General features: G+C 43.0%; 1 long non-coding RNA gene across 1 annotated transcript in view; it reads right to left on the bottom strand.

The window, feature by feature from the left end:
• LOC126232166 (uncharacterized) overlaps positions 1-13864 on the bottom strand; it is a 32049-nt gene extending 18185 nt beyond the window's left edge. The window contains exon 1 of the long non-coding RNA XR_007544676.1: positions 13620-13864. This is a non-coding gene — a long non-coding RNA (uncharacterized LOC126232166). The remainder of the gene's footprint in view (positions 1-13619) is intronic.
• Positions 13865-14956: the final 1092 nt, after the last annotated feature.

Here is a 14956-nt window from a genome sequence, read left to right as displayed (position 1 = left end):
CCCGACGGACGCCTGAGAAGAGGAACGCTTCTCAGGTGGCGTGGGGGGAGGAGGAGAAGGAAGGGTGGCCCCCGGGGCAGAGGGGGAGGGGGCCACGGGGGAGGAGGATTTGGAAGGGAGGGATTTGGGAGGCGGAGGCAGAGCCCCCTGATGGGCGGAGGAGGCGGAGGGGGGACAGGATAGGGGTGAGGATACCGCGGAAGGAGTGGACACAACTGAGGCAAAAGAAGTAGTCAATGGCACGGGATGGAGACGGTCATACTTCTTCTTGGCCTCTGTATAGGAGAGCCGATCCAAAGCTTTGATTTGTTGTATCTTCTTCTCCTTCTGATATGCGGGGCAGTCTGAGGATCTAGGCGAGTGGACGCCAAGACAATTAATGCACCGAGGTGGTGGGGTGCACGTATGTTCCTCACGAAGAGGACGTCCACAATCGCCACAAAGGGGCTCAGCCTCACACCTTGACGACATGTGCCCAAAGCGCAAACACCTAAAACATCGCATAGGAGGCGGGACTTAGGGTCGCACGTCACACCGGTAGCACATCACCTTTACCTTCTCCGGGAGAACGTCCCCCTCGAAGGCGGGATAAAGGCCCCAGTGTCGATGCGACTGTCTTTGGGGCCGCGCTGGACTCGCCGGACGAAATGCACGCCTCGGCGCTCCAGGTCGGCCCTGAGCTCCTCATCAGATTGCAGCAGGAGGTCCCGATGAAAAATAACCCCCTGCGTCCTATTTAGTGCCAGATGCGGGACAATGGATACTGGGACGTCCACTAGGCGGTCGCACGCCTGGAGCGCCGCCGACTGTGTGGCAGAGGTGGTCTCGATAAGGACGGACCCCGAACGCATCTTACTGAGAGCCTCGACTTTCCCCGAAGACGTCCTCAATGTGCTGAACAAAGAACATGGGCTCGGAGGTAGCGAATGTCCCCCCATGTACTTCGCCCCGAGCCGGCAGGCCTGTCCCTCCTCCCACGGAGTGGCCGAGGGGGAAAGGGCAGGAGAACCAGGACTTGAAACGGTACCTTTTCTTTTGAAAGACTCGGCCGCAGAGCGACCTGATACGTGTTGACGTTTCATCTGCGAAACGTCCGCCCCGATACCACCCACTCCGACCGGGGGCTCTCCCCACGGGCGCCACCCAGCCGCAGCGAGGCCCACCTGGCAGGATGACCGTTGCCGGGAGTCCCGATGCCCCGAGGAGACGGGCATCTACTCCTCGGCCGACGTGGGGAGGGTGCAGCTCAGGTATCGGCAGTACGATCCCTGTGTTGTCAGGGGGCTACAACCTAGAGGGTACATGACGACCCCACCACAACGGGCTGGCTACCGTGCTGGATTTCTGGTGCCACGGAAAGTCCATCATGATCGCTGGGGCAGATGGAGATGCACTATGGGCGTAACTTGGACAACCCATCAGGCGTTCAGGCCCAGTTTGAGGAATAGTGGGTACGGGTACAACGCCGGTTCAATACTGAGTGCCAAGGTCTGAGAGCACTTAGGAGCAGTGGTACACCACGTAAGGTGTCCTTCCCCAAAAGGCTCTTACTTCAGAAGAATTTTGAAAAATGTAGGTCAAACCCCAAGGGGGACCATCACATAGAAGGCCGAAACGGTTGAAACTCCTTTTAGTCGCCTCTTACGACAGGCAGGAATACCTCGGGCCTATTCTCACCCCGGACCCGCAGGGGGGGGGGGAGGGGGGGGGGGGCACAGCGAGTGTCGTCTGGCACGGCGGCCACTGTCAGGAGTTCCGATGCTCCGGGATGACGAGCAACCACTCCGAGAGGCATGCGTGAAGAGGTCACAGCTCAGGTATCAGAAGTGTCATCCCTGTGTGTTCAGGGGGCTCAACCAAAGGGGTACATAGCGACCCCACCAAACGGGCTGGCCACCGTGCTGGCTATGAACCCTAGCATCAGACAACGACGTGAAAGAAGAGGTGGAATGAAACGGGAGGGCGCACGTCGGAGACACAGGAGATGATTACGCAACAAAGCCGGATTGTAAAACCGACAGAACCGGGAGGATAGCGGGGGGCCGACATAAGCGAGGACACCGAGAGAGGGAGAGGAGAGGGTGACGGGAAAGGAGCAAGGAGGGGAAGGGGAAGGAAATGCAGCCCTGGAGAGAAAGAAGGCCGCAATAGCTCGGGGCCCCGTGCTCGCCACGCACGTATCCACAAAAGAGTTGTGGACCCCCTGCGGGGGGGGGGGGGGGGGGGGGGGGGGTGCTACTCATTTTCAACTGTTTGTGCCGGCTGTATGCTACCGTCAGAACATGAATTTCTATAAGAGCATCAGGTAACTCTCAATAGCAAGGCAACTTCATTAACTCTATTGAACGTAATCCCAGTTTATCAGTTACTATTTTCAACTTACTGAAACTGTTTTTGCCACTACATTTTGTATAAGTTAACTGCATGCATGTACTCTTCAGTCATTTATGTACCATTCAGATTGCGCATTCTTTGTGGCATTCCGAAATAAGTGTCTCACATGTAGTATATGTCGATATGCATTCTGGTACCCGGCCATTGGTGAGTGTATGTATACAGTAGGCTTGCAACACATAACTTTGATATTTTGTGATCTTAATTCGAGATGGAAGTGTCCGTAAAAGTAGTGAAGATGGGAACAGCACTTCATCCAGAAATGTCATCCGACCTTGCTATGTGACTCAGCATTTATTGTGTCAAAGTGAAAACTTCATATGCCTCTTCACTTCTGGTGCCACAGTATCTTTATTTCTCAGATAAGTTTCCATATTTTCATAGCTATCTTTTGACCTATTAAGTGAAACAACCTGTAACTCATAGCAGTAAGACTGAGCAGTGATTTTAATAATCACCGGCAGTAGGAATGTACAGATTACTCGATTCAATTAATCTTCTCCACCTCTTTGTTTATTGCTGTTTGGATATTTCAGACTACATATAATTTATAGAAATGCAATTTTTCAATCTGCTAGTACTGCTGCAGCTCCGAGTTATAGAATAATAGCTATCAGAATTTCATGTGTGCATTTATTGACATGGAGATACTAGGTAATTAATTTTTTGTCTACATCACCCAGAACACCGAAGAGGCTACTATGTCTAAATCGTACCGAATGGGGAGGAGCAGTGGATGGAACACTGGAATCTTATTCAGAAGACAACGGTTCAGAGCCACGTCCAGCCATCCTGATTTATTATTCCCCTAAATCACTTCACTTCAGCAAAATGCTGGGATAGTTCCTTTCAGAGTGCATGGCCTTATTTCCTTCACCATCTTTCGCTAATCTGAGCTTTTAGTCCATCAATAGAGACTCCATTGTTTACTTCTGGGCGAATCAGACTGAACAGTGGAAAAGCTATTGTCACCACAAACCACGTCGAACCGGGAGAACAAACTACACCCATATCTTCGACATCAACAAAATAGAACAAGACTGAAGTCGGCTATTTTAGTGCAGTGCAATTACTTGATGCTACCCTGAAACAAAACGATAAAGGTGGTGGTGTGCGCAGTTTCATAAAATATCTGACAACATTTTTTGAAAGCAATTAAAAGGCACAGAGTAAGAACACTGTAGCACATCAATAAATACGGTGTATTTTACATGTGCACATGCTATTTAAAGAAATATTAATGTCTATCCTGGAAAGAAACTAAATCCTCATTACTTCCCGAGAGAACTGAATGTGTACGTTTTCACGACACTTGACTGTGTTCGAAATGACTACTGTCAGCGACTGTAATTGTGTAGCTCTGTAGTCGCTCCCCCACGAACCACGGACCTTGCCGTCGGTGGGAAGGCTCGAGTGGCTCAGCGATACAGATGGCCGTACCGCAGGTGCAACCACAACGGAGGGGTGTCTGTTGAGAGGCCAGACAAACGTGTGGTTCCTGAAGAGGGGCAGCAGCCTTTTCAGTAGTTGCAGGGGCAACAGTCTGGATGACTGACTGAACCAGCCTTGTGACATCAAGCTAAATGGCCTTGCTGTGCTTGTACTGCAAACAGCTGAAAGCAAAGGGTAACTACAGCTGTAAGTTTTCCTGAGGGCATGCAGCTTTACTGTATGGTTAAATAACGATGGTGTCCTCTTGGTTAAAATATTATAGATGCAAAATATTTCCTCATTTGGATCTCCGGACAGGGACTACTCAGGAAGGTGTCAGTATCAGGAGAAACAAAACTGGGGTTCTACATTTCGGAGCGTTGAATGTCAGATCCCTGAATTGGGCAGGTACGTTAGAAAATTTGAAAAGGGAAATGGATGGGTTGAAGTTACGTATAGTGGAAATTAGTGAAGTTCGGTGGCACAAGAAACAGGTCTTCTGGTGATGTGAATACAGGGTTATAAATACAAAATCAAATAGGGGTAATGCAGCAGTAGGTTTAATAATGAATAAAAAAATTGGAACGTGGATAATCTACTACAAACAGTATAGTGAAGGTCTACCACAGTAGTACAAGTTTATATGCCAACTAGCTCTGCAGATGAAGCGATTGAAGAAATCGCTCAGAGAGATAAGGGAGACCAAAATTTTATAGTCCATGGGGACTGGAATATGGTAGAAGCGAAGGAAATGTAGTAGGTGGATTCTGACTGGGTGTAAGAAATGAAAGAGGAAGCTACCTGGTAGAATTTTGTACAGAGCATTACTTAGTCATTGCTAACACTTGGTTTAATCATGGAAGAAGGCTGAGAGTTGGTGACACTAGAAGGTTTCAGATTGATTATGTAACGGTAAGACAGATTTGGGAACCAGGATTTAAATTGTACGACATTTCCAGGGGCAGATGTGGACTCTCACCACAATTTAATGGTTATGAACTATAGGTTAAAACTACAGAAACTGCAAAAGGTAGGAATTTAAGGAAGTGGGACCTGGATAAACTGAAAGAACCAGACGTTGTAGAGACTTTGAGAGACAGCATTAGAGAACAATTGACAAGAACACAAGAAAGCAATACAGTAGATGAAGAATGGGTGGCTCTGAGAGATGAAATAGCGTAGCAAGCAGAGAATCAAGTAGGTTGAAATATGAGGGCTAGTAGAAATCTTGGGGTAACACAAGAAATATTGAATTTAACTGATGAAAGGAGAAAATATAAAAATTCAGCAAATGAAGCAGGCAAGAAGGAACACAAACATTTCAAAAATGAGATCAACAGGAAGTGCAACATTGCTAAGCAAGAATGACTAGAGGACAACTGTAAGGCCGTAGAAGCATAAATCAATGGTGATAAGATGGATGTCACCTACGGGAAAATTAAAGAGGCTTTTGGAGAAAACAGAACCACTTGTATGAATGTCAAGAGCTCAGATGGAAAATCAGTTCTAAGCAAAGAAGGGGAAGGAGTATAGAGGGTCTGTACAAGGGCGATGTACTTTAGGGCAGTATTATGGAAATGGAAAAGGGCATAGATGAAGATGAGAAGGCAGGTACGATACTGTGTGAAGAGGTTGACATAGCACTGAAAGACTCAAGTCCAAACATGGTCCCGGGGGTAGACAAAATTCCATTAGAACTACTGACGGCCTTGGGAGAGCCAGCCATGACAAAACTCTTTCACCTCGTGGGCAAGATTTATGACACACCCGAAATACCCTCAGACATCAAGGAGAAAATAATAGTCCCAATTCCAAAGAAAGCAGGTGCTCACAGGTGTGAAAATATCAAACTATCAGTTTAATAAGACACTGTTGCAAAACAGACATAGGGGAAAACTGAAGAAGATGACCTCAGAGAAAATCAGTTTGGATTCTGTAGAAATGTAGGAACATGCAAGCCATTGCTGATCCTACGACTTATCTTAGAAGCTAGGTTAAGAAAAAGCAAACCTACGTTTATAGCAACTGTAGACTCAGAGGAAGCTTTTGACATTGTTGATTGTAACATGCTCCTTCAAATTCTGAAGGTGGCAGGCATAAGATACAGGAAGCATAAGGCTATTTACAAATTTTACTTAGACAGGATGGCAGTTACAAGAGTCGAGGGGCACAAATGGGAAGCAGTGATTGGAAAGGAAGTGTGACAGTGTTGTAGCCGATCTTCAATGTAATTCAATCTCTACATTGTGCAAGCAGTAAAGGAAACAAAAGAAAAATTTGGAGAAGACGTTAAAATCCAGTGAAAAGAAATAAAAAACTTGAGGTTTGCCGATGACATTGCAATTTTGGCAGACTCAAAGAACTTGTAAGAACAGTTGAAGGGAATGGACTGTGTCTTGAAACGAGGATACGAGATGAACATCAACAAAAGCACAACGAGGAAAATGGAATGTAGTGGAATTAAATCAGGTGATGCTGAGGGAATTAGATTAGATGACACACTTAAAGGAGTAGAGGAGTTTTGCTGTTTGGGCAGCAGAATAATGATGATCAAAGTAGAGAGGATATAAAATCAGAACATGATAATTCTGTGTACACCATATCTCACAGTCTTCGGACTGGCCAGATTTTTTGTGAGATGGTAGTACAGAAGTGGTGGTGGTGGTGGTGGTGGTGGTGGCGGCGGCGGCGGTATCATCAACCGCAGTTGATGATACCAAAACCCCAACATCCACAGCTAAAACTACAAAAATTGGAATCAATCATTTCCCTTACGTCAACCACAACTATTGATACAAAAAAACCAACGCCTACAACTACAAAAACTAAAACCAAAACCACAATACCTCAAAAATCTAAGTATCAAACATCTCTACATAAATTAAAACACATTCAACACACTACGAATACACAAAACATCACAACTCGTAAAGAGCGGACAAAAAAATAAAAAAATTACTTACAACATGCACGCGCGCACACACACATCATGCCCATACCTAATAACAAAAGCCACACACTAACTTAAACATCTTACCGCACCACAAACAGCAAAGCAAAAACGCCTAACGAAAATGCAAAAAAAAAAAAAAAAAAAAAAAAAAATAAAAATAAAATAAAATAAAAAAATAAAAAAATTTGATAAAACACTGAAAAATCTTCCAAACCTTACATCGTGAACTACAAACACTGCCAACGACTTCACACACCTTCCACCACACCCACCGTCAAATGCAACAAGACGGCACCGACAAACACAACCGACACAAACACCGCGCCATAATGACCCTGCACACAGCCACACCCTTATGCCAGGGATCAAACAAGGTGCCAATGCTTCCACTCAGCCTCGAAAGCACGACATGTGATAATTAAATTGCTAAAATTTTACATAAGTAACAAATTGGTTTGGGGATCCAGAGATGGAGGATGAAAGGAGTGACAGAAGAAGAGCAGAATTTTGGTTATGCCAGAGCTAAACGTTTGTCAGATTACCATCTGTTGCATGTTATAACCAACTAGGTTGTGATGGAGGCCAAACTGTTCTGTCATTTTAACTGGATCTAATGAGTCAAATACTCATTTAGAAAATATCAATGAAACATGCAAATTACTAAATTCGTAGTAAATATTAGGTGGTATATGAGAGAGAGAGAGAGAGAGAGAGAGAGAGAGAGAGAGAGAGAAAATATAACGAAGATGACGGATGTCGTCGCATATGTTGTTAATTGGGATAGTGTCAGTCTGTTTTCTTCGGTATTTCTGGGTCTGCAGTGTTTGAAGGATGCCCGATTTTCTGCCCAATATTGTTGTGTGTGGTGAATGATATGTTTATGTCTTTTCCTATTAAGACATTGGCAGTCTGACATGGTGCTGCATGGGAGATCTTATTTTATGTATGTTTTTTGTGCTGTGATTCTCTTGCAATCATTTGAGTTTTTCAGCGACTCTACTGCACTGGTGATTTATTATTTCAATTTCTTGTTTACATATATCTTCAGAGTGTTGTAGTTGGATTGCTGTTCCTGCAGACAACATACCAGAATGCTGCTATTTTCAGGCTGTGGGATGAAACCTCTTAGAGGTTGTCAGGACCAAATCTTTAGCTTACGGCAAATAATGGAGAAGTGTTATGAGTGGAACAGGGAATTGTATCTATGCTTTATAGATCTAGAAAGGGTATATGACCGGGTTCCTAGGAGGAAGTTATTGTCTGTTCTACAAGATTATGGAATAGGAGGCAAACTTTTGCAAGCAATTAAAGGTCTTTACATGGATAGTCAGGCAGCAGTTAGAGTTGACGGTAAATTGAGTTCACGGTTCAGAGTAGTTTCAGGGGTAAGACAAGGCTGCAACCTGTCTCCACTGTTGTTCATATTATTTATGGATCATATGTTGAAAACAATAGACTGACTGGGTGAGATGAAGATATGTGAACACAAAATAAGCAGGCTTGCATATGCGGATGACTTAGTTGTGAGGGCAGATTCGACTGAAAGTTTGCAAAGTAATATTTCAGAGCTAGATCAGAAATGTAAGGACTATGGTATGAAGATTAGCATCTCCAAAACGAAGGTAATGTCAGTGGGAAAGAGATATAAACGGATTGAGTGCCAAATAGGAGGAACAAAGTTAGAACAGGTGGACAGTTTCAAGTACTTAGGATGCATATTCTCACAGGATGTGAGGAGGTGTAGCAAAGCTAATGCAGTGAGCGCTCAGCTACGATCTACTCTCTTCTGCGAGAAGGAAGTCAGTACCGAGACTAAGTTATCTGTGCACCGTTCAATCTTTCGACCAACTTTGTTGTACGGGAGCGAAAGCTGGGTGGATTCGGGTTACCTTATCAATAAGGTTGAGGTTACGGATATGAAAGTAGCTAGGATGATTGCAGGTACTAGTAGATGGGAACAATGGCAGGAGGGTGTCCACAATGAGGAAATCAAAGAAAAACTGGGAATGAACTCTATAGATGTAGCAGTCAGGGCGAACAGGCTTAGATGGTGGGGTCATGTTACACGCATGGGAGAAGCAAGGTTACCCGAGACACTCGTGGGTTCAGCAGTAGAGGGTAGGAGGAGTCGGGGCAGACCGAGGAGAAGGTACCTGGATTCGGTTAAGAACGATTTTGAAGTAATAGGCTTAATATCAGAAGAGGCACCAATGTTAGCACTGAATAGGGGATCATGGAGGAACTGTATAAGGGGGACTATGCTCCAGACTGAACGCTGAAAGGCATAATCAGTCTTAAATGATGATGATGATGGGATGACGAAAGGAGTTGTGGGTGTTGTAGATTTACAATAAATTTCAATCTGATTTCTATTATTCATTATTCTAATGGTCAGGTCTAGTAAGTTTACAATGTCACCTACTTGGATCTCAGCTGTGAAATTTATACTTTCATGGGAGGTGCTGAATAATTAGGTAACTCATTGCCAGCTTATTGTGATGTATATGACACAGAAAGGAGCCTGTGACCACTTGAGGCATTACGTTTTAGTTATTTTATTTGCACATTTGGATTTATGTTCAGGTTTTAGTCAGTGACTTCCACACGGACGAGTTCTAAATAGTGATTTGTTTCTGTACACACAGTTACTCAGGTTATCCTAGAATCCTAACACAAGATGCACCTTGCATTAATACAAATAAATGCAACTGATGACTGAAATATTTGTCTGGACTATAGCGAGATATGGAAGTGAAACATGGACAATAAACAGCTTAGACAAGAGTTGAATAGTAGCTGTTTAAATGTAGTGCTGCAGAAGAATGCTGAAGATTAGACGGGTAGACACTCACCAATGAAGAGGTATTTGCTTTTGAACAAAATCCCACACATACAATATTGTTTTATATTACCAGCTTGATGTTCATTAAGATCTGCCAACTCTGACCAGCAACATGTCTCATTCCAGTTCAATAGTGTGGCGGATCCCAAAACTATTCGCAACAAATGAAATAAAAACAATGAGGGATAGATGTGGCACTTCTACACTATAACAATTAGTTTATCCCTTGCAGACTCGCAAATAGAATTCTCCCGTGAAAATAATGGAGGAGGTCATAATCGATAAAGAGGTATATAATTTCGGAGGAGAAAAATTTATGGCACCACCTGTCTACAAGTACAATCAGGGTAACAGGAAATATCATGAGGCATAAAGTAACAGTTAATTGGATAACTGAGGGAAGTGTTGGCAGTAAAAATTTTGTAGAGAGACAAAGCCTCAAATGAAGTAGGTAGGTTGACACGTATGTAGGTTGCAGCAGTTATTCAGAGATGAAGAGGCTTGGACACGACAGACTAGATCGGAGATACGTACGAAACCAGTCTCGAGGGTCACGACCACAGCAATATCCGTGCAGCAGTAATGACGCTACGAAAAGCAGTCAGACTGATCACAGGCAAGAAAACCTGCAAGCTGGCTGACCCTCTTGGAATTCCAACCATGTGTTTGTTCTTGTCCAGTTTGTGTCTTATTTTCCTTTTCTGATCATCAGTCAGGAGTCCAACTGCAGCCTTTGGGGCCGCTAAATTCACATACATCTACTAAGCCTCAAAAAACGTCGACAACTGTTACATTCCTTCAAATAACAAATCTTATACGGAAGTCATAAATGCAAAAAGTCACTGAGAGAGGATCATAGTCTAGAATGATTTTTGGACTTGGTTAACTTAAGTAGTTATAACAAGTTACAGCAGAGTACGGAAGCTGATGTGGAAGAAATAGAAGCAGTAACAGCGCACTCTAGTGTGGAGGTTTTGCAGTGCCACAGCTGTCAGCCGTGAGTAAACACAGCTGTCAGCCGCGTCATCGGGGTGCCGAGTGAACTGCTGTCGACTGGAACAATGTCTCGTGTGTGACGTTACCCGTGACATAACACAAGGGTGTTGTCGTGTGTGACGGCTTGGAGTTTGGTTTGTGAGTGTGGCGTGTTTGTAGATGTCGTCGTGTTGTGGTTTGTTGTGCTCTCTGGCGGTGTGTTCAGGGTTTTCGTTCGTGTGGCGTAATGGGCTCAGTTCGCTTTTGCTCATTATCCAGAATTGTTCGAGTGTCGGCTGTGTTTGTAGTGGAATTCGTTTCAGTGAGTTAACGATTTTACGTGAAGGTTAATTTAGTGTTGTTCGCTGTACATCGTGTGGTAATTTTAGTAAAATAAATCGGTTGTTGTTTTTGTTCAGGAATGGATATGACGGATAAAATTAACAGTGCGCAGGTCAATGGAAGTGTTCGATCCTAATGTGTGGCTGTGTATGTTGGTATTGGTATCGGGAGATGTTTTTGAGCTATATAGGCCAAGGGAAGTGTTTGATCCTGATTTATGGGATCGGGAGCTGCTGTTGAGCTATATACGTCAAGGGAAGTCTCCTATTCCAGATGATTTTGTGTTTAGTGGTATTTGGGGAGTTTTGTGATGTCGTTTTTTTTCGTCGTTTTGTGTGGTTTTGTATGGAGGTGGATCTCTAAATTTGTTTATATTTAGTTTGCTTCCAACCAAAAACACACCAATTCCCGCGATTGTCCCGTTAGTGTCATTAGGCTTTTTGTGGAAAGTGTGTGTGTTTGTTTTTCGATGTATTTTCGTCCTCATAATGTGTACGCAACGACTTTATATGCGCCATATTGGAATCGTGGTTTATGGTCGTTTCCGCCATATTTGTGACGTCATGGGTCAAAGACGGGTGGGATCGGACACTTCCGTATTTCCAGAGCATCTTACAGGAAGCGTAATGCAACACATCTTTTGGTTAGAATCGGATTACAGACAGACAGCTTTGATAGGAAGTAGAACTGAAGTGCACCATAAAATATGGAACAGTTTGCACCTAAGTTAAAAGTTTGTTCTGTCAAAACATTAGAATGCTCCATGGAGAGGTAGATGAGCTTTTTTATGTCTAGGTGTGTGAAATTCTGATGTGTGATGCTTTGTGCCTCTCTCAACACCATGAACTCACAGTGGTGGAGAAGTTAAATATAATGGATTACATCCATCATGTACGTGTACAGTTAACTTCAAAGGAGGAGGAGTTGCAATACAAAAGCAAAAATATAAAAAGAAACAATTTTTGTGTAGACTGGAATGTAAAAGCATCTGCTTGTTAGTTATTACTGCAGAATAACACACATCTAATTATAACACTCTTCAGGGGTCTACAAGACTTGCCGTGATTTTGGAGAAATGTAGATGCATTACTGAGCTATCTGTCAAATAAGCTGAATCAGTTGGTTGTTCGTGATGATCTGAATGCACATTTCTTACAAGATAGTGAGAGGTAAAAAGTACTAGAATCAAAGAAGTCTACAGTATTTCCAGAAATATGCATATCGTGATGAATTAATAATGCAGGCATCTTTTACATATTTCCGCACATTAACGTATTATGGAAATATTGCAACCTAAATTTAATAGCAAACAGGTGAACTATTCATGCATCAATTATCTACTGAATGTGCTCCATGTTAATGGTTTTAAGTTTCACAAGCATTTCTGGAGCTATTAATGATCCACCATCACTCATTTTCATGGTTATCTGTAGGGGGCTGGATGAAAATACTTTATTCTTCTTGTCCCACTTAAAAATTACAGTGCAATAAAAACTGATTTTTGTTTAAATAGTTAGAGACACTAGTTTCCCCCCACCCCCCAGCATATGGCAGGCAAATCAGTTCACGTCTGTTATTAGAATATCAGGCTTGTGGCCCAGAATGTTTAACATCCTATTAATGAAACCATAAATCATAAGTGTTCCTATAGTATTTGAGGCAGTTGTCATTCAGCAGCAAAAGATAATATAAACAAGATGTGTAGGTTACTTAAGTTATAAAACTAATTTTTCTATTTTACATGTTTCCTAGGGGCATATTTCAAAAACATTTTCCTCTCTGCAATGGCCTTGCGTACCTATAGCGGTTCACATTGACAAAAAGAGGTTGGGGCAGCAGAGGTTGGGGTATCACAAATCCGTTCCGCAGTTTTAAATGGCTCTGGAATAATGCGTCTGGATTTACCGGTGAAATTATAGTTGGCTGATCTCATTACGTATACTGTGTATTAAAGGTGCAAAAAATTCGTAACTGTCTATTACAATTATATTTAAAAATGAAAAAGACGTTCATCTGCAAAACAACAAAAGTTTAGAAATATTACTGATAATGACAACACACACGTTCGAGTAATACACAATAATACCTTATCTGTGGCATTCCACTTACAGAATTGCTTGAAAGCAATTTAATTTTTAATTTAAAAACTTGGCATCTCCTCTTTAGTAACATTCATTCCTTGGTACGTAATTTCCGTTCGGTTTAACGTATCACGATATTTCACACACACGCTGAAGCTGTAGTTACACTTGATATCGTTTACTGCAGTAACATCTTACACAGACAGTTGTAAAATGACGAGAAACTAAGAAATCAATTATGATATCCTCATTCAGTTTGCTTTCGTTTTGCGTTTGTCTTGTTTCGTTTTCATTCGTCATGTCCCGTGTCGATAGATTAAACACAAGGGAGGGGGGATTGGAAAACCATGCTTCAGGATTTGCACACCACTAATTGAAACGTGACTGTCTTGGGGCTCAGTTATGACATTTTTCAGTTTCCAACAGCTGTACACTTGTGCAAGCACCGATACTGCACGTCTGAATTTAACCTCAACAATCTACTACTAGTTACGTCAAGAACTTCAATAAGTTAAACTACTGCAGGTCTCTGCTACGTGATATACTCGTTGCGGAATCCTACATTTTCTAATCCACGTTAATGCGTGAAAATTGCACTTACTTTAACAACGCAGTTGCTTTTGTATTCTGCCAGTTTGCTCTGCAGATGTTCATCAGCCGTATTATTCTTCTTGCTGCATCACTCTCTACTTCTCTTCGTAAGTACAACTAAAAGCACAGCATTGCTGGTTTATTCAAGACGAAAATACCCAATATTTCCTATTTTAAACGAACATCTCACGAATTACAGTCAACTGTAACCTGCGCTGATGTAAATACGGCCATCCATACTTTAGCACTGACGGCAGCGACTCGACCTGCCATCTGTCTGCGGCAGTTGGTACTGCGGCCAGCAACTCCTGCCCTCTCGCGTCTCTCCGGTGCACTACGTGCAGCCGGCCAATTGTTTTTTTCCGCCATTATACCTCGTGCCGTCTTCTCCAGCCTTAGTCGCGCAACGTACCTATCACAAGACCAATTAAAGGATGTTCATTCTTAGAACTGTTTCCCAAATCAATTACACATCAAAATGTGATTAAGATTCAAATAGAGCAACTCTACAGTTATGCACAAGCAAACAAACAAATAAAACTCATTTAATCTAAGGATGAATTTTGTTCATTTGTGGTTGTGCGAAAAAGGAAGCACTACGATTTCCAAATGTGTGTGAAATCTTATGTCCCTAAGGTCGTCAGTCCCTAAGTTTCCACCCTACTTAACCTAAGGACAAACACACACACCCATGCCAGAGTCGGGACTCGAAGCTCCGCCGGGACCAGCCGCACAGTGCATGAGTGCAGCGCCTTAGACTACGATTACGAGTTATGTAGGAGATATGCCGGTGAACGTTAACTGCGAGAGATAATCAGCACCTTAAAGTTGGTCTCATAGCAATGTTGAGATGGGTACAGCGAGCTGCTGTATTGGTATAACTACAGAGAAGTACAGGAATAATACCGATGAGCAGACTGAAGTTCAATAAGACGAATTTCAGATGCAACATAGAGTGTGATTTCGTTAACCACACCTTTCAAAAATTAAATGGTAGAAATTTTGCTGATCTATGCACTGACATCTGCGTTGACCAGATATGTAGAATACATTACCAAACTTGTACCTGGGTATGAAAAATTCTCGCCACTAACATTATACAGACAGGGGCAGGTACAACAATTTTATTAGTAAAAAAGCTATTAGTAAACATTTGGTTCGCGAAGCAGTTGTTTATTACCTCTAAGAGTTTCCTGTCAAAGTTCTAAACTGGAAATGAGAGATGCTCACGAACGCACTGTTGCTTGTCGTCGCCGATAGATGGCACACCACAACTGCAGCGCCGCAAAGCGAAGAGCGTCTCAACTCACTGTGCTGGCAACACGGCTGCCTCGAGGAAAAAGAATA

This window comes from Schistocerca nitens, unplaced genomic scaffold, assembly GCF_023898315.1.
Source record: "Schistocerca nitens isolate TAMUIC-IGC-003100 unplaced genomic scaffold, iqSchNite1.1 HiC_scaffold_465, whole genome shotgun sequence".
Classification (NCBI taxonomy): Eukaryota; Metazoa; Arthropoda; class Insecta; order Orthoptera; family Acrididae; genus Schistocerca; species Schistocerca nitens.
This window is presented reverse-complemented; position numbering and strand designations above follow the sequence as displayed.